General features: G+C 45.7%; 1 long non-coding RNA gene across 1 annotated transcript; it reads left to right on the top strand.

Moving 5' to 3' along the window:
* The first annotated feature begins 3,481 nt into the window (after window positions 1–3,481).
* LOC120549210 lies at window positions 3,482–4,261 on the top strand. Its single transcript, XR_005637351.1, has 3 exons — window positions 3,482–3,606; window positions 3,688–3,814; window positions 3,900–4,261. It is a non-coding gene; the product is annotated as an uncharacterized LOC120549210 (long non-coding RNA).
* Window positions 4,262–22,723: the final 18,462 nt, after the last annotated feature.

Genomic DNA, 22,723 nt, shown 5'->3' with positions numbered 1-22,723 from the left:
TATGCGAGCAAAAGAGCGCTCGATCAAGCAGCAAAAGATCAGCGGGACTCAGGCCGATCACGAGCCCGGCTTGTGGTCATGGCAGAAAGAGTGTCGGTTCAGACTCGGGTACACCACGCACAACCCAACGGTCTGCAAACACAGATTCTGGGAGCTGTTCCACTCGGGCTCAGGCCTCAGGGGAGATGAGCGAAGTAGAGCCTCTACTTCTATCGGATACTGGAAGCAATTCTCGTGCCACACTCGTACATATCATATCAAGACTTTTCCCTTTGGCTACCAAGGTGGACTCCTCGGCATGTAGCACGGCCGAGTCGGTGTCCGCGGCACGGGCCACCAACGACCCAGACTCTCTGGATGACACCTTGGTGGTGATCGAGGCGCTTGAGGACAATTTCGGAGACCTGGCTAAGTGGTTTGAGTCGTTTGAGGGCCACGAGCTCGGAACGTAATAGGGTTTGACCTGGCTATGGAATTGTGTGGATGTTACGAGCTCGTCCTCAGGAGGTTGGGCAAGGGCATACGGGACATATTCGGCAGGTGTAAATTTATACAAAGTGCACGGGGAGCTCCAAGACGCTGAGCAAGTGTTGCTGCGAGTCTAGTTTTTAATAGCGGCACCCCCCGAACTTGACTCTTTCCGTGACATAAGCGTCTATAGTGAATAGTGAGGCCGGACCTGGTTCAGTGGAACTACAGACCGCACTCGGTGGGTTGTTGTCACACCACAACACAGACTTGTTATCGGCATTTGCGATACGTGAAGTGTCTTGATGTGCATTGGGGAGCGTTTACTCGAGTTAATCAGTGCTCTTATTTTCATGGTCGGAACGGTAACAAACTGCTTGTGGAGTCGGCAAACGAAAGTGCACAGCGCATCAGAGCGAGTTGACGTCCTCCAGGGACGAAATATCTCGGTTGCACCGTGAGCTTTGGGAAAAGGCAGGAAACTCTTGACTGAGCTCAAACTTAATCGGTCGATTGAAAGTCAGACCCCCGAAGTGGGACAGTGATGCACCTTGAAGCAGTTATGACCGAGTTACAAAAAGCCCAGGCACACGCGTTGACCGCTTGACTGAGGCGCACGCTCATTCTCAGGAAAAGTGTTACGAACTGAAACTTAACACTGACGAGATTGTATTAACTCACGAGCGTGAAGAAAAACCAATTGAACTGGACACTCCGATGTACGCGATCCAGCTTAGGGAAAGAGACATAACATTGTCTCGTGTGAAAGAGGACCACGTGAAGAGCAAGAAGGTCTCAACCGACAGATCGCTAGTCTTACAGAGCGTAATGGGAAACTGACAATGGATATAGCAGCACTAGAGCATGCTAGGCTAGAGGCAGTGCAGAGCTACAATAAATTGCAAACAGTTGCTCAACGTCAACAGGGTGAACAAGAGGTGCAGCTATCTGACTTTCGTGGTATCATTGATGAGCTTCAGTGTCGAAATAACCAAGGGCGAGGAAAATGCAAAAGCTGGCCAGGTGGAGTTGGTATTCTATAAAGAGGAAACTGACAAACTTACCGATGAGATACACAGATTGGGGACATATAAGGCGTGTACTGTCTTCCCTGTGTGACTTCTTGGGTGTTCAAACGGTTGACAGGTGGGAATCCTTGTTACCTACAATCTTGGCTGAGAGGGATGCGTCGGTTGACAGGATTGGGGAAGTGCTTAAACGAACATGTGTTAAGCCGGATACCCCCAAGATATCCAAGCTACCAATGATCCTGATAAGATGGACTTTGTGACACACACAGGTGATATGTTTACAACCTACGAGGTTGTGATAACTGGCATAATACAATCTCTTGACAACGCGGAGCCTAGGCCAAAGAAAGTGGCACAGAAACGAAGACAGAGTTTTGGGTCCCAGGGATTGACAATAAAGAGGGAATATGCGAGTCCAGAGGACGTTGGACCTGACGAAACTAAGCTACAGAGTACAGAGGGAAAGTGTGAACAGGACATGTGGTCCCTTGACATCAAAAGTCACACGGACCACAATAACGTGGACAGCTTTGACATAGAACTTCGTGCTAATGCCACACATGTCAGGACACCAATTCCCAATTATATCGCAAAATCACTCGGTGCACGCGGCGATCTCAAGATACTCGAGTTAGGACATCTGGAGCCTCTGGTCACTCTATTGAAGGTGTTACAAGCAGAGGACGAGATTGAGGCTTGTGCTGAAATCACACAAAACAAATGCCATTGCCAAGAAATGGAACAGTTCTCGAACAGACTAAAATGCACCTTGTTCATTTGTTGGACACCGAGTGGGGATCATGAAGTGTACGGCGATGATGACCGAACAGGGGCAGTCTATACTATCATTGTACACAAACGAAAAGACGTGAGAAGATATTATTTGCTAGTTGTCAAACCAAAAGGAGAGGCGTTATACATGTACAACTTTGGAAAGGTGCCATTCAAAGGACAATATAACGTACCAAGCAATAAGTTTGTTCATATAGCTGATGGTACATGTCAAGGCCCGGGTTCAACACATAATGTGATAACTGTCACAACGAATGATCTTGTCTTGAATGATGATGTGTAAATAAAATACTCTTGGGATACACTACGGTTTCCATTTATTGAGATACACACACGGTGATTCAACAGTCACAGACATGGACTAAGGCTCCATGACCAACTAAGGCTCCATGTCCAACTAAGGCTACATGTCCGGGTACGGCTCATTGTCCGACTAGTGCTCATTCTCCGAGTACGGCTCATTGTCCGACCAAGGCTCTGTGTCCGACTAGTGCGCATTATCCGAGTACGGCTCATTGTCCGACTAGTGCTCATTGTCCGAGTACGGCTCATTGTCCGACCACGACTGGCCATCCGTACATACCGGCTCCTATACAGGATTCGTTTCTCCGAGCATATGTGGAGCTGTCTGAGCGGGGTTATAAGGAGCAGGAAGCCTCACCCTGATCAGCAACGCATCAACACTTGTACCTGGTGCATATATGTGGATGCGGATGTGTGTTCCGCTGTGAGATAGCCCTGTGTGTTTTTGTTCACCCTGCATCCGTTCAGCTGTAGTCAGAGTGTCTCGATAACGACTGCCTACAACCGGGGCTCCTGGACAGAGTCATGGATGTGAACTGGTGTGGAATGTTACAGAGACATGCTGATTTCAAGAAGTGCACCGTGGAATACCACGACCTGAGTCAAATGGGACCGCAGCATGATCTCACGTTCAACTTCAAAGTCAAGCTCAACTGTAACGATCGACCTGAAGAGCAGGCCGTAGCTATGGGCACTGGCAAGACGAAGAAAGAAGCCAAAGCTAAGGCTGCACAAGCATGGATGGCACAATTTGGCACATTTAGGGTAAGCGGTTGTCTTGTGCATACTGTTTATTTTATATAAACCCAATGGGTATACTTGACACATCGAATGTTTTGTTTATCCTATGTCAGAAGGTGTACCTTTCCCTGGAGGCCCCCCGATCACCAATGAGACGCGTGAATTGCTGCAGTATATCCGTGCACGTCGTAGCCCTGAGATCTCCACAAGTGATTCTCAGACACCGAGCGGAGCCGAGCCAAGGTCAGAGGACTTTGTAGGCAAATTACAGGTATGTGGTCATCTTGCTCATACGGTTTATTTATACAAACCCAACGGGTATACTTGACACACTGCATGCTTTACATCCTAGGAATTGTGTCAGAAGAATAACTGGCCTCTACCGTGGTACACCTACCTGGACGCACAGCCTAACCACATTTGCTGTGGCAATGTGACCGTGGTGAGAGATGATGGGGAAATTCTCATACGTCTGACAGGTGGGTGTTTGGTCTATACATTATACACTGGACAATTTGTACCCATTTCGAGATAACAAACGTAACTTCTACCCTATACTTTCAGGTTACGGGACCTCTAAGAACGCTGCAAAACGTGAAGCAGCTGAACGGATTCTACAACTCACGCTGTCGATTACACGGCTCGCAGACCTAGAGTCTGTGGATTGAAGAGGACCATGTCTGCGACCATAGACACGAGATACACTAACACCACTTCTAACCATTCAGTTATAGCTAACGGAGACTTGTGCTCATGGAGCATGGCTGTGCTCGTGTTGTTGACTGTTATCTTGTTTGTGTATGGCTTGTATTGCATCAATGTGCTATGTACAAGAAAGAGAAGATATGCGAGTTTGCCTGAGATCACAGTATGAATGTACAATGCATGCAAATGTTTCTTTGCAAATAAACACCCAAAGACTTCAACTGACAGACGTTTTTCTTTATTGTGTCTGTGATACATCGAGAACGAGTTACAAATGGGTCTATGTATTGCACATACACACATTGTTGTAGTGAAAGTCAGACTTCGCTGTCAGGCCACGGACTGTGCGAAACTGTCACATCCTAGGGGGGTGTAGGTGTCACACGACCGTGTCTTTTGTCAGGTTCTGTTGAAACACATGTCTGAAGTTAGACAAATAAAAACCACAGTATGACATCTTAGTAGTATGGGGGAATCTGTGTATGTTACAGTTACCCCTTTTCGCATCTCCGATCACTGACGCGTCTGTCGCCATGATGACATGTTCGTCACCCTGGTTGTTCACATCACACCTCGTTCCTTCCAAAGAGCAAGTTGTGGGACGATACACGCGTGTGTACAAGGATGAATGCGGCCTCGAACATGGTTTGTAAATATATGACGAGCGTTTGCCACAGATCCTGTGGGTGATCAGCACCAAAGCGAACATGATCATCAACAGAGTGGCTATCAAGGTGATCTCAAGCCAATTGTCCCTTACATTAATCCACCAGTAATTACTGTGGTAGTAAGTGTCTTCTTTGCGACCTGACATGATGAAGACTTGCAGCACTAAAATGTTTAGACTAATATGTTCCCCTTGTACACGCTCGTATCTCAGCTGACATTTAACAGTTCAATCATACAAAGACATATGGTTGTTCTCAGGTATACCATACATACATACAATGAACACTCGGCAACAATATTCATTCACAGGGACGGGTGTTTATTATTCAAAAGTTTACAAACAAATAACAGTAGACACATGGGGACACAGTTTTAAATTTTTCTTTCATGGCTCAACCACAGACAGAATATCCTTGATTTAAGGTGGAGTGTTTCCTCGCAGCGCCTCATCTGGGATTGCTTCGGTTGCACCGTACTCGGGCCGTGGCGGTCAGATCCTCCACCAGATCCCGATGCTGGATTTGAGTGAATATCAGCGCCATCACATACGCCGCGTGGTCAGAGTACCGGGAGACTATTTGGTCGGTTAGGCGCCGGGGACTCGAGTTCTCGATACGTGTGAGGGTGATGTGACCGTAATCCTTTACAATCTCCCACGACAGCAACAGTTTCACCCGTTCCAGATCGCCTTCCCTTAGGCTCGAAAGGGCATCCAGGATGGCCTTTTTTATCTTGCCGTTGTTACACCGGTCGTACTTCTCGAGCTCCTCCAGACCGTGCGCATAGAGATCGGGGATGCTGAAGTCCGGCATGTGCATATGCAGTATGCCAAGCAGAATGTTCCATGTGACATCGTGACCCAGATAGCAACTTGTCACACTGACCAGAGTCTCTGGGTGTTCGAGGAGGGTGTTCGTGCCGCACTCCTCAAACATGAGGGCGAGCCGATCTGTGTGATCCGGTGGCAGATTCTTGTGGGCTCGTATATTTGCGACCACAGTGGCAAAAGCTGCCTGTTTTCTCAGTAGGTAGTTGACCATTTTGAACATCCGCGACAGTCCCGATGCATGTGTTTGTTCTCTAGTCTGCAGAGGGTCCATGTACGCCGCGACGGTCAGTTCCTCTACCAGATCCAGACGCTGGATTTGAGTGAATATCAGACTCATTACTACACACGCCGCGTGGTCAGAGTACTTGGCGAATATCTGCTCGGTTAGGCGGGGGGGTTCGAATTTCACGACGGCCGAGGGGGATGTGATTGTAATCCGTTACGATCCCCCACAAGAGCAACAGTTTCACCCGTTCCAGATCGCCTTCCCTTAGGCTCGAAAGCTCATCCAGGATGACCCCTTTTATTTTGCCGTTGTTACACCGGTCATACTTTCCAAGCTTTTTCAGACCGTACGCATGGAGATCGGTGATAGTGAAATCAGGCATGTGTGTTTGGAGTATGCCAGCCAGAATCTTCCATGTGACATCGTCACCCAGATAGCAATTCATCCCAATGACCAGAGTCTCAGGGTGTATCAGCAGGGTGTCCGTACCGCACTCCTCAAACATGAGGGCAATCCGCTCTATGTCGTCCGGTGGCAGAGTCTTGTGGTCTCGTATATTCGCAACCACAGTGGCAAAGGCGGCCTTTTTCCTCATTAGGTAGTTGGCCAATTTGAACATTCGCGTCAGTCCCATCTTGTGTGTTTGTTATCCAGTCTGCAGACGGTCTGTGTGGTTGTCCAGTGTTCCCTAGTGAACATACTCAACTATTCATTCATAGGTACAGTAAAGCAAAATAAACCAATAAAAATAACAGACACATGGGGTATAATTTTTACAATAGCTCGGCCACAGACAGAACATTCTCGATCTAAGGTGGAGTGTTTCCTCGCCGCGCCTCATCCGGGATCGCTTCTGTGTCACACCGTGCTCGGGCGGCTGCAGTCAGTTCCTCTACCAGATCCAGACGTTGGATTTGAGTGAATATCAGAGCCATTACATACACTGCATGGTCATAGTAACTGGTGTATATCTGGTCGGTTAGGTGGCAAGGGCTTGAACCCTCGATACGTCCAAAGGGAATGTGAGCGTAATCCTTGACAATCTCCCACGAGAGCAACAGTTTCACCCGTTCCAGTTCGGCTTCCCTTAGGTTCGAAAGTGCATCCCCGATTACCTTTTTGATCTCCCCACTGCTACACCCGTCATACTTCTCAAGCTTTTTCAGACCGTGCGCATAGAGATCGATAGTGGCCATGAGAGGGTAATTGGGCTTGCGCAGTTTGAATACACCACGCAGAATTTTCCATGTGACATCCTCACCCAGATAGCAATACATCCCATTGATCAGAGTCTCAGGGTGTTTTAGCAAGTTGTCCGGACCGTACTTCTTAAGCAGACCGGCAATCTTGTCTTCAGCCAGTGGCAGAATCTCAGTGTGTCGTATAGAAGCGAGCACAGTGGCAAAGGCTTCCTCTTTCATCATCAGGTAGTTGGCCAATTTGAACTTCAATGTCAGTTCCATCTTGTGTGTTTGTTCTCTGGTGTGCAGAAGCTATGTGTGGTTGACAATAATTCGATTGAATATATACCCAACGAAACACAAGGCTGTCTATTCCTCCACGGCTGTTGTCCGTCTACGGATGTTGTCCGAGCGCGGCTGCTGTGCGAGAGTTTAGACTAACATGGTTCCTTTCTACTTGATCACATCTCTGTTACCATTGAACAGTTCAATCTTACCAAGACATGTGGTGTACCTAGCCAATGAACACTCGACAACAATATTCATTCACAGGGATGGGTCTTTATTAGACAAAATTTTGAAAAAGAGAATAACAGTAGACACATGTGGACCCCCAAAAAAAAAAACAAAAAAAGTACATCCCCGGTCTAACGTGGAGCGTTTCCCTGCTGAGCCCGATCCGGGATTGCTTTGGTGTCACATTGTACTCGGGCGGCGGCATCCAGTCTACCTACCAGATCCAGACGCTGGATTTGGGTGAATATCAAGCTCATTACAAACGCTGCATGGTCAGAGTACTGGATGATTATTTGCTTGGTTAGGCGGCGGCGGCTGGAATTCTCGAGACATCCCAGGGGAATATGACCGTAACCCTTGACAATCTCCCATGAGAGCAACAGTTTCACCCGTTCCAGTTCCGAGTCCCCCATGCTCGAAATTGCATCCAGGATTACCTTTTTTATGTCGCTGTTGTTACATCGGTCGTACTTGTCGAGCTTTTCCAGACCGTGCGCATGGAGATCCACAACGTTGAAATAGATCCAGTGCTTTTGGAGTATCCCAACCAGGATAGTCCATGCGATGGGCTCACGCAGATACCAAGTCATCGCATCGACCAGTGTCTCAGGGTGTTTCAGCAGCTTGTCTGCACTGCGTGCGCCAAGCATAAGAGCAATCTGCTGCGGCTCGTTCAAAGTCTTGTTGGCTCGTACGTCCGCGAGCACCGTGGCAAAGGCGTGCTTGTATCTCATCAGGTAGTTGGCCATTTCGAACTTCCGTGTCAATTCCATCTTGTATGTTTGTCCTCTGATCTGCACAGGCTCTGCGCACGCAGCGGCGGTTAGATCATCTATCAGATCCAGACGCCGGATTTGAGTGAATATCAGACTCATTACAAACACCACGTGATGAAAATACGTGGAGAATATTTGCTCGGTTAGGTGTGTAGAAATATATTGGGTTTAGAATAAGAATGTCCTGTAGCCTGGGATGGCCTCGCTGTCTCCTCCTGTCTGGCATGTGCAAGATAAGACAGGTTCAAATTTAGTGGAGCAAGAGTGCTCCTCATTTGTTTAATAAACAATTGGAACAGAATGCACCTAATGAAATCTCTTAAAGGAACAGACAATCTCTAGCGCGCAACTGCTCTATCTTTTCGGAGACAGAAAGTCTGAGTGATATCCAACCAATTGGCGGCCCACACGCAATGGCGAGAGGAGGAACCTGAAGATGAATAAAAGAATAGGAAAAGGAAGGTCCGGTGTCAGACCCGGAAAGACTTTGTTGGTGGTTAGGGAGAGAAAGTCTCGAAGGAGCGGCTGATCCATATGCATATGAAAGATCTGTTTGCAATATCATTTTACTAAAGATTGTTATAGTTTAACTGAACGAATCCTGAGTATTCATTTCTTGGTCTGACTTTCAACGAACACAATAAGTAAAGGGGAAACTTTGAGAAGTGACCGGTGGTTCTTAAAAGACTCTGGCTTTTTGAGCAAGAGTAGAATCGGTCGCTTTTTTTCCTACATGGTGACCCCGACGGTGAGGCAGAGACCAGGAAACCAACAGAAGCCAACCAGAACTTTTTGGCTGGACTTCACACACTCAGACTCTTCTCTCCGGTCCAAATGGTGCACCAAAATTAAAGGTAAGAGAATTCCTGTTTTGTCTTTAAGAAAGACCAAAATTCTCACATTCGGACCTCAAAACTAAATTTCTTTTGGATCTGTGAGGGTAAGACATCTTGGGTTTTAATTAAAAATTGGGCTAACCAGTACTGTAAGTGATATTGCACGCAGAGACAGGCTCTCGAGTCAAGGAGTGTCGCCTGGGAAAAACTGAGAACGCATGCCGAGTGAGGAGTGTCGTCCAGTTTAACTGAGAACGCGCCAGTGAGGAGTGTCGTCCAGTAAAAAGACACCTCGAGTGAGGAGTGTTGTCTAATAATAAATGTCCTGTGATTACAAAGTAAAGACATCTCGCGTAAAAGAGCTGTCTAAAGCTGACTGGAAAACTGGGTTTCGAGATATGATCTAAGAGGGACACCTGGTGGAGAATTGGTGTCACTATATAAAATTAAAATAAAAAATCAGAAGTGCATAAAGTAAATTGGGGACACGAGTAAAAGGTAAAAACAAAAATGCAAAGGTGATCTCACAGGGCCGATTTGCCCATAGCGATCCAGTCTCGAAAACCAGGTGAAAAGCAGTGTACTAATGTGTTTGGCGTGATGATGTGAGCAGTCAGTGTATTCATTTGTGTGGCAAATGTTTATCTAGTTTGGGTTAGTAGACTGTTAGGGTGTTGGTTTAAAAATGGCTAGAGAGTACTCCTAGGAGACAGACGCGTAGGAGTTTTAATAAATTATATAGAAATAATATAATATAATAATCAACATACTTTTTGGGACAAAAACGCTAAGTAGTGGATCTAGAAAAGATAATAATATAAAATCCTCGGTATATTAAAGGGGGTAAATAATTATTGGAGAAAAAGTCAGGAAAGCTGACAGTGAAATCCAAACGCAGGGAGAGTGTGAAGTGGGTCGCACAGCTGCGGACTGGATCAAATTACGCTTTGGGCGAAAAAAGGGGAGTGAACTGTCTGTGACTATGCGGCTGCAACACACACACACACACTCGTTTTTTCACTAAGGAGAAGTAGGGAAAACTTTATTGACAGAACCCTACATACACACATACACACACACACACACCCCTGTTAAGATAGAGCACTAGACGTGTAGACAGGACGACAGCCAGCGAGCAACTAGCTCAAATTTCACGCATACACACACACCCTCTCACCCAGAGAGGAGGAGTCCAAGAAGTTTTGAGCATACACATAGCGGTTTCACATACCACACACACACACTCGCTTCATGCAATGAAGAAATGCTTTGCACTGATACACTGTTTGTTTGTTTTTGCTATTAGGGACAATTGATATTGTGATAGGTTTCCCATATCAGGTAACAAATTGGATAAATAGACGTCAAATTAGAAGTACTTAGGTTTGCTCTATAGGCCTAAAAAACTTTAATTTGTAATGATTTTTAGAACTACCAGACAGCGAGTAGTATAACTTTGGGTTGCAAACTAAAGATAAAAATAAAATAAAAAACATATTTTTGTTTAATACTTATTTTATTGGTTATATTGAAACCAATACAGGTTGATATGAGATTTCAGGCTGAAAGCAGTTTTAATATCATACTCTAGTGAGTTCTTGGGTTGCTATATCACAAAGTGCTTAAAATTAAATTATTAATTAAGGTGAGGTTGAAAACATTTTATGTTGGTAATTCCCTTTTCTTTTAAAGAAATGATTATCATTTATATGTGCTGCATTTTTGAGTCATGAGCTTGTCATGTCTCAAATAGAAGGGATATAGTAGCAACAATAAATAAGGTGTTCACATAATTTTTTTTATTTAAAAAACTACTTTAAAGACAATTTAGTTTTGTTTTGATTGACTTTCACTATTTGCAGGAACATAACCTTTAAAAGTAATCTAAAAGAGAACAGTTACAAAACCAAAATTTTTAGCACAATTTGTATGGATTTTATAGAGTTAAACCAGCATAAGGGAAATAAATGCTGTTTTATAATATTTGATATTCACTAAAATAAGTAGAACTTTTTTCAAGTGATAATATTGATAAAAGAACAAATAATGCCTTTTTGGGAGTTCTGTTTTGTGCCACACAGCGCCTCATGTGTGTCGATCGGGTCCATCTCACTCCCCCTCCAGCTGCAGGACTGGTGAAAAAACTGTACCAGGAGATTGACCATCACAGCACCTCAGACCACAGCACAGCTAGACACGATAAAGGTTTGTGCTCTGGCTACAGTTCTCGGCCCAAAGGGAAAGGGATGGTGGACCTGTGCTAGGCGTCTGGTTGTGACTTCAGTATCTGGAGATGCACTGTGTCAAACCAAAGAGCCAGCAGCAAACCACACACCCTACCCAAAGCCTGATGAGCATTGTGTGATGAACTGATGACGCTGAAATAAGAAGGCTCCGGAGGGGTCAATCATATGACCCCGAGGTCTGCTTCACCAAAGGAAAAGACGCTGATATCTGGAGGTACGGACCAGCAGACGGACTGAGAGAAGGAGGGGGGGAGCGAGAGACCGTTCTGCTCTGACACATCTGACGCACTGTGAAGTTAAGTAGCACACAGACTCACATTCTGAAAATACACACACTATTAGGAGAAGATAATTAGAAGTACTTATTTTTACTTTTAAGATAAATGTTCAGTTGGTGTGTCAGTAAATATTTAAAGTACATTTCACTGTTCAAATTGGATTGATGAAAAGTTGATAAAAATGATCCATTCAAAGACTTCCTAAAAACCTTAAGTTGTATTTTTCTAGTTTTTTTGCAGTTGCTGCATCTTTCCTGAGACCTGTTGAAGTTGTGTGAGTTTTAGTGAGAAGGTTTGAAACCATGATGATTAAAACCAGGTATCAACAACTTTAACACAGAGATTATGATTAAAACTAACATCTAAATGAAAATGTTTAAATGTTGATGTGAATGCTTAATGATGTACATTATGAGTAATGTACTTAGACAATGGTATACACCTATTAATTTAATACTCTCATATTTATATGTGTACACGAAAAGTAAGATATAAGATAATTAAAAGATAAAGCTAATAAACAGTAAAAGATAATGTCACTTGAATACATTAAATGTATTTTGGAATTAGGATAATGGGTTTCCTATTGATAGATTTTATAGGAGTTAAATTTAACAGTTACTTTCAATCAGAAGTCAATTATATTGGACCTACTGCTTGCCTTTATCTGAGGGATATTTAAACGATAGTTTTCCTATTAATTAAGAAAGATGTTTTTCCAAATGCCAGCTGATGAAAATTGTGAGAAATCAAAAGTAAAGTGTTAAAAATCAATCAAAAATACAGTTGAGTAGAAATTTTAAAAATAATGCTGAGAAAAACTAAATATATTTTTTATATAATTTGTCCCCTGTCTCAGAACTCTAATCAATAGACTGATAGTAACGGCATTATCAAAAGAGGGTGCTCCCCCGGTTTATCAGATGTTAGCCATGACTGAATTTACTCACCCTGCCAACTATGAGAACCATTTTGACGAGGCTGGCACTTCCTCCGACGAGGAGGAGGAAGGAGTATAGTCACGCTGGGTCTAAATTACTCACAATCACCACCCAGTGCCCCCCTCTCCCTGAGTCCCCGTTTCCTATCTCCAACTGTTTTTCTATCTTCTTATCTGCTGTCAGAGATTCCCTTCTTTGTTTCACAGATATTGCGCGGGGCTGAAAATCAGCCCATAGTCAATATAGCCTTAAGCAAGACATAGGTTTGAAGTATGATTTTACAATTTTTAATTAATTACAATAATTACAAGAGATGTTTGTTTGAAGTTTGCATGATACACGATGTTTAGGGATTTCCACAAAAATAATTGTAACCATTGGTATAGTCATAGAAAGAGCAATGGATTATGCAGCTTACATTAGGAGCTAAAATCTACATATAAGACCCATGCACCACATCGCTCTGACATGATATCTACTATCACAGTTAACTTTTGATTGCTTATTATTGATTACTAAATTGCCAGTAAGTCATACGTAGGTCTCGAAAGAGGGATCCCATTATTTTGTTTTACCAATATTAGGATTATGTTCCACAGCGTGTTGCTGTGGAAAAAGAGGGTGTAGAAATATATTGGGTTTAGAATAAGAATGTCCTGTAGCCTGGGATGGCCTCGCTGTCTCCTCCTGTCTGGCATGTGCAAGATAAGACAGGTTCAAATTTAGTGGAGCAAGAGTGCTTCTCATTTGTTTAATAAACAATTGGAACAGAATGCACCTAATGAAATCTCTTAAAGGAACAGACAATCTCTAGCGCAACTGCTCTATCTTTTGGGAGACAGAAAGTCTGAGTGATATCCAACCAATTGGCGCCCACCACGCAATGGCGAGAGGAGGAACCTGAAGATGAATAAAAGAATAGGAAAAGGAAGGTCCGTGTCAGACCCGGAAAGACTTTGTTGGTGGTTAGGGAGAGAAAGTCTCCGAGAAGGAGCCGGCTGATCCATATGCATATGAAAGATCTGTTTGCAATATCATTTTACTAAAGATTGTTATAGTTTAACTGAACGAATCCTGAGTATTCATTTCTTGGTCTGCCTTTCAACGAACACAATAAGTAAAGGGGAAACTTTGAGAAGTGACCGGTGGTTCTTAAAAGACTCTGGCTTTTTGAGCAAGAGTAGAATCGGTCGCTTTTTTTCCTACAGGTGCCAGGGGCTTGAGTTTGCGACACTTTCGAAGGGAATGTGACCGTGATCCTTGACGATCTCCCACGAGAGCAGCAGTTTCACACGTTGCAGTTCGGCTTCACGCAGACCCAAAAGTGATGCCATGATGACCGTTTTTATCTTGCTGTTGATACACCGGTCATACTTCTCAAGCTTTTCCAGATCGTGCGCACGGATGTCAATGCTTTTGAAATGAGGCACGTGCTTTTGGAGTGTTTTGAGCAAAATCTTCCAGGCTACATCGTCACCCAGATACCAACTCATGCCACCGACCAGAGTCTCGGGGTGTTTCAGCAGGCTGTCCGCACCATACTTTCGAAACACACTGGCGACCTCTTCTTGAGCCAGTGGTGGAGTCGTCTGGCGGCGTATATCCGCGCACAGTCGCAGGACAGCCATGTCGTGTCTCATCAGGTAGTTGGCTAAGTTGAACTTCCGCGTCAGTTCCATCTTGCATGTATGTTTTCCTGTCTGCAGAGGTTCTGTGTAGGCCACGGCAGTCAGCCTATCCACCAGATCCAGACGCCGGATTTGAGTGAATATCAGAATCATTACATACACTGCGTGGTCAGAGTGCTCGGAGATTATCTGCTCGGTTAGGTGGTAGGTGCTAGAATTCTTGATACGTCTGAAGGGAATGTGACCGTACGTCTGGATGATCTCCCACGAGAGCAATATTTTTACCCGTTCCAGTTCCGAGTCCCCCATGCTCGAAATCGCATGCAGGATGACCTTTTTTATCTTGCCATTGCTACACCGGTCATACGTCTCAAGATATTGCAGGTCGTGCGCATGGAGATCGGTGATAGTGAAATCAGGCATGTGTGTTTGGAGTATGCCAGCCAGAATCTTCCATGTGACATCGTCACCCAGGTGGCGATACATCCCATCGAGCAGGGTCTCAGGGTGTATCAGCAGGTTGTCTGGATTGTACCTCTTAAGCAAACTGGCGATCTTTTCTTTGGCCAGTGGCGGAGTGTTGTTGACTCGCATATCCGCGACCACAGTGTCAAAGACCTGGTAGTTTTTCATCAGGTAGTTGGCCAATGTGTACTTGAACGTCAATTCCATCTTGTATGTTGATTCTCTGGTGTGCAGAGGCTCCGTGTGATTGACAAGAACTTGATTGGGTACCTACCCAAAGATGCAAAGGCTATTTATCCCTGCACGGCTGTGTGTCCCCTCGCGGCTGCTGTCCGAGTAACAGCTAATGCTAACGGCATCTGACATGCATATAACCCTGTGGTTCTACTACCACTCTATAGCACTCACACAAACGCTAAGCCTACGGGTGCTCAATAGCTACCCACACGCGTCACGTGTGCACTCGTTGATATACATTCACAGCAGCCGGGGTTCACTGGTTCACGACCTCTGTTTCGAAGATGTACGTTCAGCAGCTCGAGAAGTGCAAGCACGACATAGCCGAGAGGCATGTCGATTTCAGGCGTCTAGTAAATGAAGTCCTGTGTGATGGTCAAAAGCTATGCATGTCCTGTCACAGTAAGGCCAATCCTGTTAAGGTGATTTACACGGTCATAGACCACTGCCTCCAGAGCGAGAAGCGAGCAGAGAGGTTCCTCAAGGTTTTGCGAAAGACAAATCCTGTTTTGTACGCTGACCTGACAACGTGTGGACCGCAGGGCAAGTACGGTGAGTAAAAGGAAACAAACATGAATACAATGCACCCTTGACTTGGAACTCGGTACGGACCGTGATCTATATTCCCTTTGTGTGTGAGTGTGTGTGTGTGTGTCTGTGTGTGTGTGTGTGTCACAGTCAGGGCAGCGCCTCCGGCAGTGGAAATCACCAACAAGGCCCAAGCCGCACTGGGTGAAAGGGTCGAGGACCTACAGAACATGATGACACTACCTTGTTACACCATGAATATCACCAACATCTGGCCCATACTAGATACACTCATGGCGCATGGGATACTGCTTCCCGAAGAACATGAGGAGTTCATGATTAACCGTGATGATCGCAATGTCATGATTAAGCACCTGGAATACCTGTGCAGCTAGACTAGCATCCCCGAAGGCAATCGGAGGTTCATCTCATTGGTAGCGGCATCGTGTAACATGCATGTGTTCGGCATTCTTGACATGTCGACGGAAGACGTGCTTGTGTTTGCATAGTAATGGTTCCTCTACTGAGAGACATGTCTGTATGTTTATGTGTGCATCTGTGTGTTACAATGAAATAAACAGTGACAAATAGAAACTTTCTTGTATGGATTTATTTTACAAGCTACTGGAAAGGCCTCCGATTTATCTCTAAATCGGAGGCCATGGTTCTCAGCAGGAAACCGATGGAATGCCTTCTCCAGGTAGGGAATGAGTCCTTACCCCAAGTGAAGGAGTTCAAGTACCTTGGGGTTTTGTTCGCGAGTGAGGGGACAATGGAGCGGGAGATTGGTCGGAGAATCGGCGCAGCGGGTGCGGTATTACATTCCATCTATCGCACGTTGTGACGAAAAGAGAGCTGAGCCAGAAGGCAAAGCTCTCGATCTACCGGTCAGTTTTCGTTCCTTCCCTCACCTATGGTCATGAAGGCTGGGTCATGACCGAAAGAACGAGATCCAGGGTGCAAGCGGCCGAAATGGGTTTCCTCAGGAGGGTGGCTGGCGTCTCCCTTAGAGATAGGGTGAGAAGCTCAGTCATCCGTGAGGAGCTCGGAGTAGAGCCGCTGCTCCTTTGCGTCGAAAGGAGCCAGTTGAGGTGGTTTGGGCATCTGGTGAGGATGCCCCTGGGCGCTCCCTAAGGGAGGTGTTCCAGGCACGTCCAGCTGGGAGGAGGCCTCGGGGAAGACCCAGGACTAGGTGGAGGGATTATATCTCCAACCTGGCCTGGGAACGCCTCGGGATCCCCCAGTCGGAGCTGGTTAATGTTGCTCGGGAAAGGGAAGTTTGGGGTCCCCTGCTGGAGCTGCTCCCCCCGCGACCCGACACCGGATAAGCGGACGAAGATGGATGGATGGATGGACTGGAAAGGCACAATGAACTGCGCAACAGCAATCTTCTCATTCATACTACACATATCCCCAACTACAGCTACCTAGGCTAGGAGTACATTGGGTTCAGCGGGGCTAGGGTGCAATAAATGTCCATGTATAATTTACATTGGAATCCCTTGGCTCCCACGACTCCACATCACTACAAACACAACACACACGTACACAAAGCAAATGCATTCAAGCATCCAAAGGCCCGGGACTATACCAGTGTGTACATTTCAGGAGTGTCTATAAAATCTTAGGCCGCTTTTTATAGTTGGAGAACACAACCCCCCTCCTCCCAGTCCACCACCACCTCCACAGAAATACATGTAGCCGATCCCAGCGGATAGTGCGGTGCACCAAGCCATGAGTATAGCCACAGAGGTCCACAGGGCCATGTCGCTGGCGAATCCCGAAAGCCATCCGCCAAAAGTGACTCTGCTTGCCGTAATGTCATCATACCGCTTGTCAAACTCCTGTATGGTCCTTGTAACGTTGTCCAGGTCTCCTTGCACGTTGATGAGTTTTACACTTGTGTTTATGGCCTGGAGCAACTCCATTTCTGGTATTCCTGGGATGCTGTTTTTCAGTAGATCTGAGAAGGACACGGGACCGTCCGAAATGTGTGGTCTCGAGAACGGTTTGAGCGGAGGAGACGCAATCTCCACCACGGCAGAACCCTCCATCCAAGTGACTTTCCTGTCCTGGTAGCAAATACCGCGGTGACAAGGTGCGCACACTGTCTTGCACTCACTGGGGTTCTTCACGCATCTCTGGTACCTTTGGTGACGCTCAGGCTTATGACAATACTTGCCGTGACATTCAGACGGTTCGTAATACTCACCGTCTATCAGCCACACCTTGTAGTCGGGCCAGCACGCGACTCCGTCCGTGCTCATCCTGGGCATGGGTATGATCCCTCTGACCACTTTCTGCTCAACGGTCCCGGGGATAGAGTGTACTATGAAAAGCTTTCTGTCTTTGTACAGGGCCGTGCCCACAGTCGGGAAATCCGACAGCCCGGGGTGATCCCGCATGACAGTCATGCCACTGGGGCAGCTCCCCGAACGCTTTGACGCAATCTGCCTCAGACAGTTTTCCACTCCTCTGGCCATGAACTTGGTGTACATCGCAGCCTGCGTCATCTGATGGGTGACACTCTGCATCTGAGCGTACCACATTTGATAACTTGCCATTACCGAGAACTTGGCGTTGGTGTCGCGCAACGCGGCCTCGGTGTTCCTCATCATGGCGTCCCTCATCATGACAAAGTTGCTGTTGACAATCTCGTTATTCTTCTGAATCTTCTTCTCCTGCTCGTCGATCCTGCCACTGACCAGGGCTATGTTCTTGTTGAGTTTGCCGCTCACTTCGACCAGTCGGCTCGACACATCGACGAGCGTATTCTTAAGCGAGTCCGTTTGTGCCTCCAACTTGTCCACCCTACTGGATACGTGCCACGCCAGCCCCAAGGCTGCCGCGCCTGTCAACACGCCGAGAAACCGCTTGCGTCTGACGTTGCCACGTTGGGGTTTGTCCAGCCAGGGGAAGGGCGCATCGTCAGGCAGCTCGTACATCATGGCCTTAGTCTCCTGCACAGCCAAGTCCTCGAGACCTTCCCTCATCATCTCTCCGGCCTGGCGAGCGTCGTCGATGATCTCGTGTGCTGAATTGCAGAGCCTGCCGTAGTCCTTTCTGCAACTACTGTCACCTCCGCATATTGCAATCAGACAGGGACGTAGAGCGCTCACGTCGTAATTGATGCAGCCCACGTTCAGGTTGATGAAGTCAATGCCCGGGTGAAGTTGGACACGAAATACAGCGCTCAACCGGTTTCACTATCACCCCGTGGTCGGCCTCGACCACAGGTTTGTCCACCCGTATAACTGTTGTCCACCTGGACCACGCGTTCATGTGGAGTGAGGTCTCCCCAGTTTTGTGCGGCACAAACTTTGTTGATGGAGGCGCATACTCCACTGGCGTTGAATCGAGGATGCCTACCATGTAGTGGTTGCGGTCAGTGGTGGGGCTCAAGGTGTTGATGTTGACTGCGGTCTGAGGCGGCCGCGTGGATGATTCGGCCCTCTTGCCAGGTTCTCCGGGGGTGCACGACTCGAGCGTGTGCAAATTGACTATGTATATTTTGTCGTAGCTGGTGCTGTACATCTCGACATGGGGCTCCTTGAACACGCCGAGCGCCCCGTGAGTGGCTATGAGCCCTGGACACACGATCGTGAAACCCACGCCTATGTTGTACTATTCAATTCAATTCAATTCAATTCAATTTTATTTATAGTATCAAATCATAACATAAGTTATCTCGAGACACTTTACAGATAGAGTAGGTCTAGACCACACTCTATAATTTACAAAGCCCCAACAATTCCAACAATTCCAGTAATTCCCTCAAGAGCAAGCAGTGCGACAGTGGCGAGGAAAAACTCCCTCTTGGGAAGAAACCTCGGACAGACCCAGGCTCTTGGTAGGCGGTGTCTGACGAGCCGGTTGGGGGTGTGATGAACAGTGGCGATAGTAGTCACATTAATAATGGAACAGTGACTGGATGTAGCGGGAAGCTGCAGGGTTCAGCAGGACGCAGCATGACATTGCAGGGCATCGCTGAGCTCAGCAGGGAGTGCAGCAGGACCACGGCGACAGCTGCAACCAGGGTCTTGGTGCCAACGTTCTCAAGGAGATACGCTGGGGGAAAAAGCATAAGGACTCCGGGGGTTAAACTCCCCAGAAGCTAGGATTAGTAACAAGCATTTCTGGGACGGGCTGCACACAAATAGTAATAGTAATAGTAACAGTAATAGAAACAGTAATAGAAAGGGAGAGGAGAGAGCAGCTCAGTGTGTCAAAGGAAGGAAGTCCCCCGGCAGTCTAGGACTATAACAGCGTAACTATAACAGGTAACTAAGAGAGACAGGTCATAAGGAGAGGTAGCTTTTTCGGGCTTAGAACTCTCCCCCTGCCGGATCTGGCTTGGCTGGCCTGCCTCCCTCTACTTTGTTATGTATTATTAATCTAACAATTATGAAGAGAAGCAGTTGGGCCAGTTAGGTGAACACTGCAACTCCTCACTTCCTAACTATAAGCTTTATCAAATAGGAGAGTTTTAAGTTCATTCTTGAATGAGGTGACAGTTTCTGCCCCCGGAACCCAGATCGGGAGCTGGTTCCATAGGAGAGGAGCCTGATAACTGAAGGCTCTAGCTCCCATTCTACTTTTAGAGACTCTAGGTACCACCAGTAACTCTGCATTCGGGGAGCGAGTGTTCTAGTGGGACAATAGGGTATTAGGAGCTCTTCTAGATATGATGGTGCTAGACCATTTAGAGCTTTGTAGGTCAAGAGAAGGACTTTAAACTCAATCCTGGATTCAACAGGAAGCCAATGCAGAGAAGCTAATACAGGAGAAATATGATCTCTTTTCTTAGTTCTTGTGAGAACACGCGGCAGCATTCTGGATCAGCTGGAGAGTCTTAAGAGACTTATTTGAGCAACCTGACAGTAGGGAATTACAATAGTCCAGCCTGGAAGTAACAAATGCATGGACTAGTTTTTCAGCGTCGTTTTGGAGACAGGATATTCCTAATTTTGGCAATGTTACGAAGATGAAAAAAGGCTGTTCTTGAGGTTTGTTTTAGATTGGCATTAAAGGATATATCCTGATCAAAGATAACTCCTAAATTTCTAACAGTGGTGCTGGAGGCCAGGGCAACACCATCCAGAGTAGCTATATCTCTAGATAATGAAGTTCGGAGGTGTTTAGGGCCCAGCACAATAACTTCAGTTTTAACATCAGAAAATTATAGGTCATCCAGGATTTTATATCCTTAATGCACTCTTGAAATTTTGCTAGCTGACTGGTTTCGTCTGGTTTGATTGACAAGTATAATTGGGTGTCATCCGCATAACAGTGAAAGTTAATTGAGTGTTTTCTAATAATATTGCCTAGAGGAAGCATATATAAGGAGAATAGAATTGGTCCAAGCACTGAGCCTTGAGGAACCCCATGGCTAACTTTAGCGTACTTGGAGGATTTATCATTAACATTCACAAATTGAGATCGATCAGAGAAATAGGACCTAAACCAACTCAGAGCAATTCCTTTAATGCCAACCAAGTGTTCCAATCTCTGTAACAGGATTGAATGGTCAATTGTGTCAAATGCAGCACTAAGATCTAGTAAAACAAGAATGGAAACAAGACCTTTGTCTGCAGCAGTTAAAAGGTCGTTAGTAATTTTCACCAGTGCCGTCTCTGTGCTATGATTCTTTCTAAATCCTGATTGAAAGTCATCAAATAAACTGTTGCTATGTAGAAAATCGCATAACTGATTAGCAACCACCTTCTCAAGGATCTTGGATAGAAAAGGAAGGTTAGATATAGGTCTATAGTTTGCTAAGACCTCAGGATCCAGGGTGGGTTTTTTCAGAAGAGGTTTTATCACAGCTACTTTAAATGACTGTGGTACATAACCTGTTAATAGAGACATATTGATCATATCTAGTAATGAGGTGTTAACCACAGGTAATGCTTCTTTGAGTAGTCTCGTTGGGTGTGGGGTCCAAGAGACAGGTAGATGGCTTAGCTGAGGATATCTTTAACATTAATTGTTGAAGGTCTATAGGATAAAAGCAGTCTAAGTATATGTCGAGACTAGTCTTTATTTCTAACGACTCTGCTTTAAAGGTGAACCGTTAGAAGTTGAGTGTAAAAGGTGATGAATTTTATCTCTAATTGTTGTAATTTTATCATTGAAGAAGCTCATGAAGTCATCACTACTCAGAGCTAGAGGAATAGATGGCTCAGTAGAGCTGTGGCTATCTGTCAGCCTGGCGACAGTGCTGAAAAGAAACCTTGGGTTGTTCTTATTTTCTTCTATTAGTGATGAGTAATAGTCTGATCTGGCCTTTCTTGGAGGGCCTTCCTATAGGTTTTGAGACTTTCTTGCCAATCCAAACGGAGATTCTTCCACCTTGGTGGAACGCCACTTACATTCGGGGGTTTGCAGATTTGTTTTAATTCTCGAAGTTTGAGAGTTATACCAAGGTGCTAGTTTCCCTTTGCTTCATCATCTTCTTTTGGGGGGCGCAACGGGAGTCTAAGGCGTCCGGTAGGCATGTCGTACACACCTGCTACAAATGCATCAATTTGAGAGGGACTGAGGTTAACATACAGGTCCTCTGTTATGTTAAGGCATGACATAGAGTCGAATGCTGTTGGAATATCTTCTTTAAATTTAGCTATAGCACTGTCAGATAAGCATCTGGTGTAGGAGCTTTTATCTAATTTAATATAATCAGGTAGTAAGAATTCGAAAGTGATTAAAGAATGATCTGATAATACCGAATCTGCGAAAATATTATTAAATCCTCAATTTCAATACCATATGCCAGCACAAGGTCGAGGGTGTGGTTAAAACAGTACGCCTTTGTGCACACTCTGACTGAAACCGATTGAATCCAGTAATGAGTTGAAAGCAGTACTAAGGCTGTCATTGTCAACGTCCACATGGATATTAAAATCACCTACAAGAAGTACTTGGTCTGATTTAAGGACTAAACATGATAAAAACTCTGAGAATTCAGATAAAAATTCAGAATACGGACCTGGAGCCCTGTAAATAACAACGAATATAATTGGCTGTAATGTTTTCCATTTTGGATGTTGAAGATTAAGAACAAGACTTTCAAATGAGTTATAATGTAATTTAGGTTTAGGAGTAATTAGCAGGCTTGCATCAAAGATGGCTGCAACTCCCCCTCCTCGGCCTGAGCCTCTAGGAATTTGAGTATTAATATGGGTCCAGACAAGTCTTGGATCCTGAGGCAGGGTCTTTGTACTGTGCTTCGTGGGTGACAATGTCAGTAAGCTTTACCACACCTGGGTTGTCCAGTTCGGGCACGGCGCGCCTCATTCTCCCGTGTGACCCCCCAAGTGTCTCTCTGGAC

Source organism: Perca fluviatilis, chromosome 20 (assembly GCF_010015445.1).
Source record: "Perca fluviatilis chromosome 20, GENO_Pfluv_1.0, whole genome shotgun sequence".
NCBI lineage: Eukaryota > Metazoa > Chordata > Actinopteri > Perciformes > Percidae > Perca > Perca fluviatilis.
The sequence above is the reverse complement of the archived record's forward strand: the minus strand, read 5'-3'. Positions and strand labels throughout refer to the sequence as shown.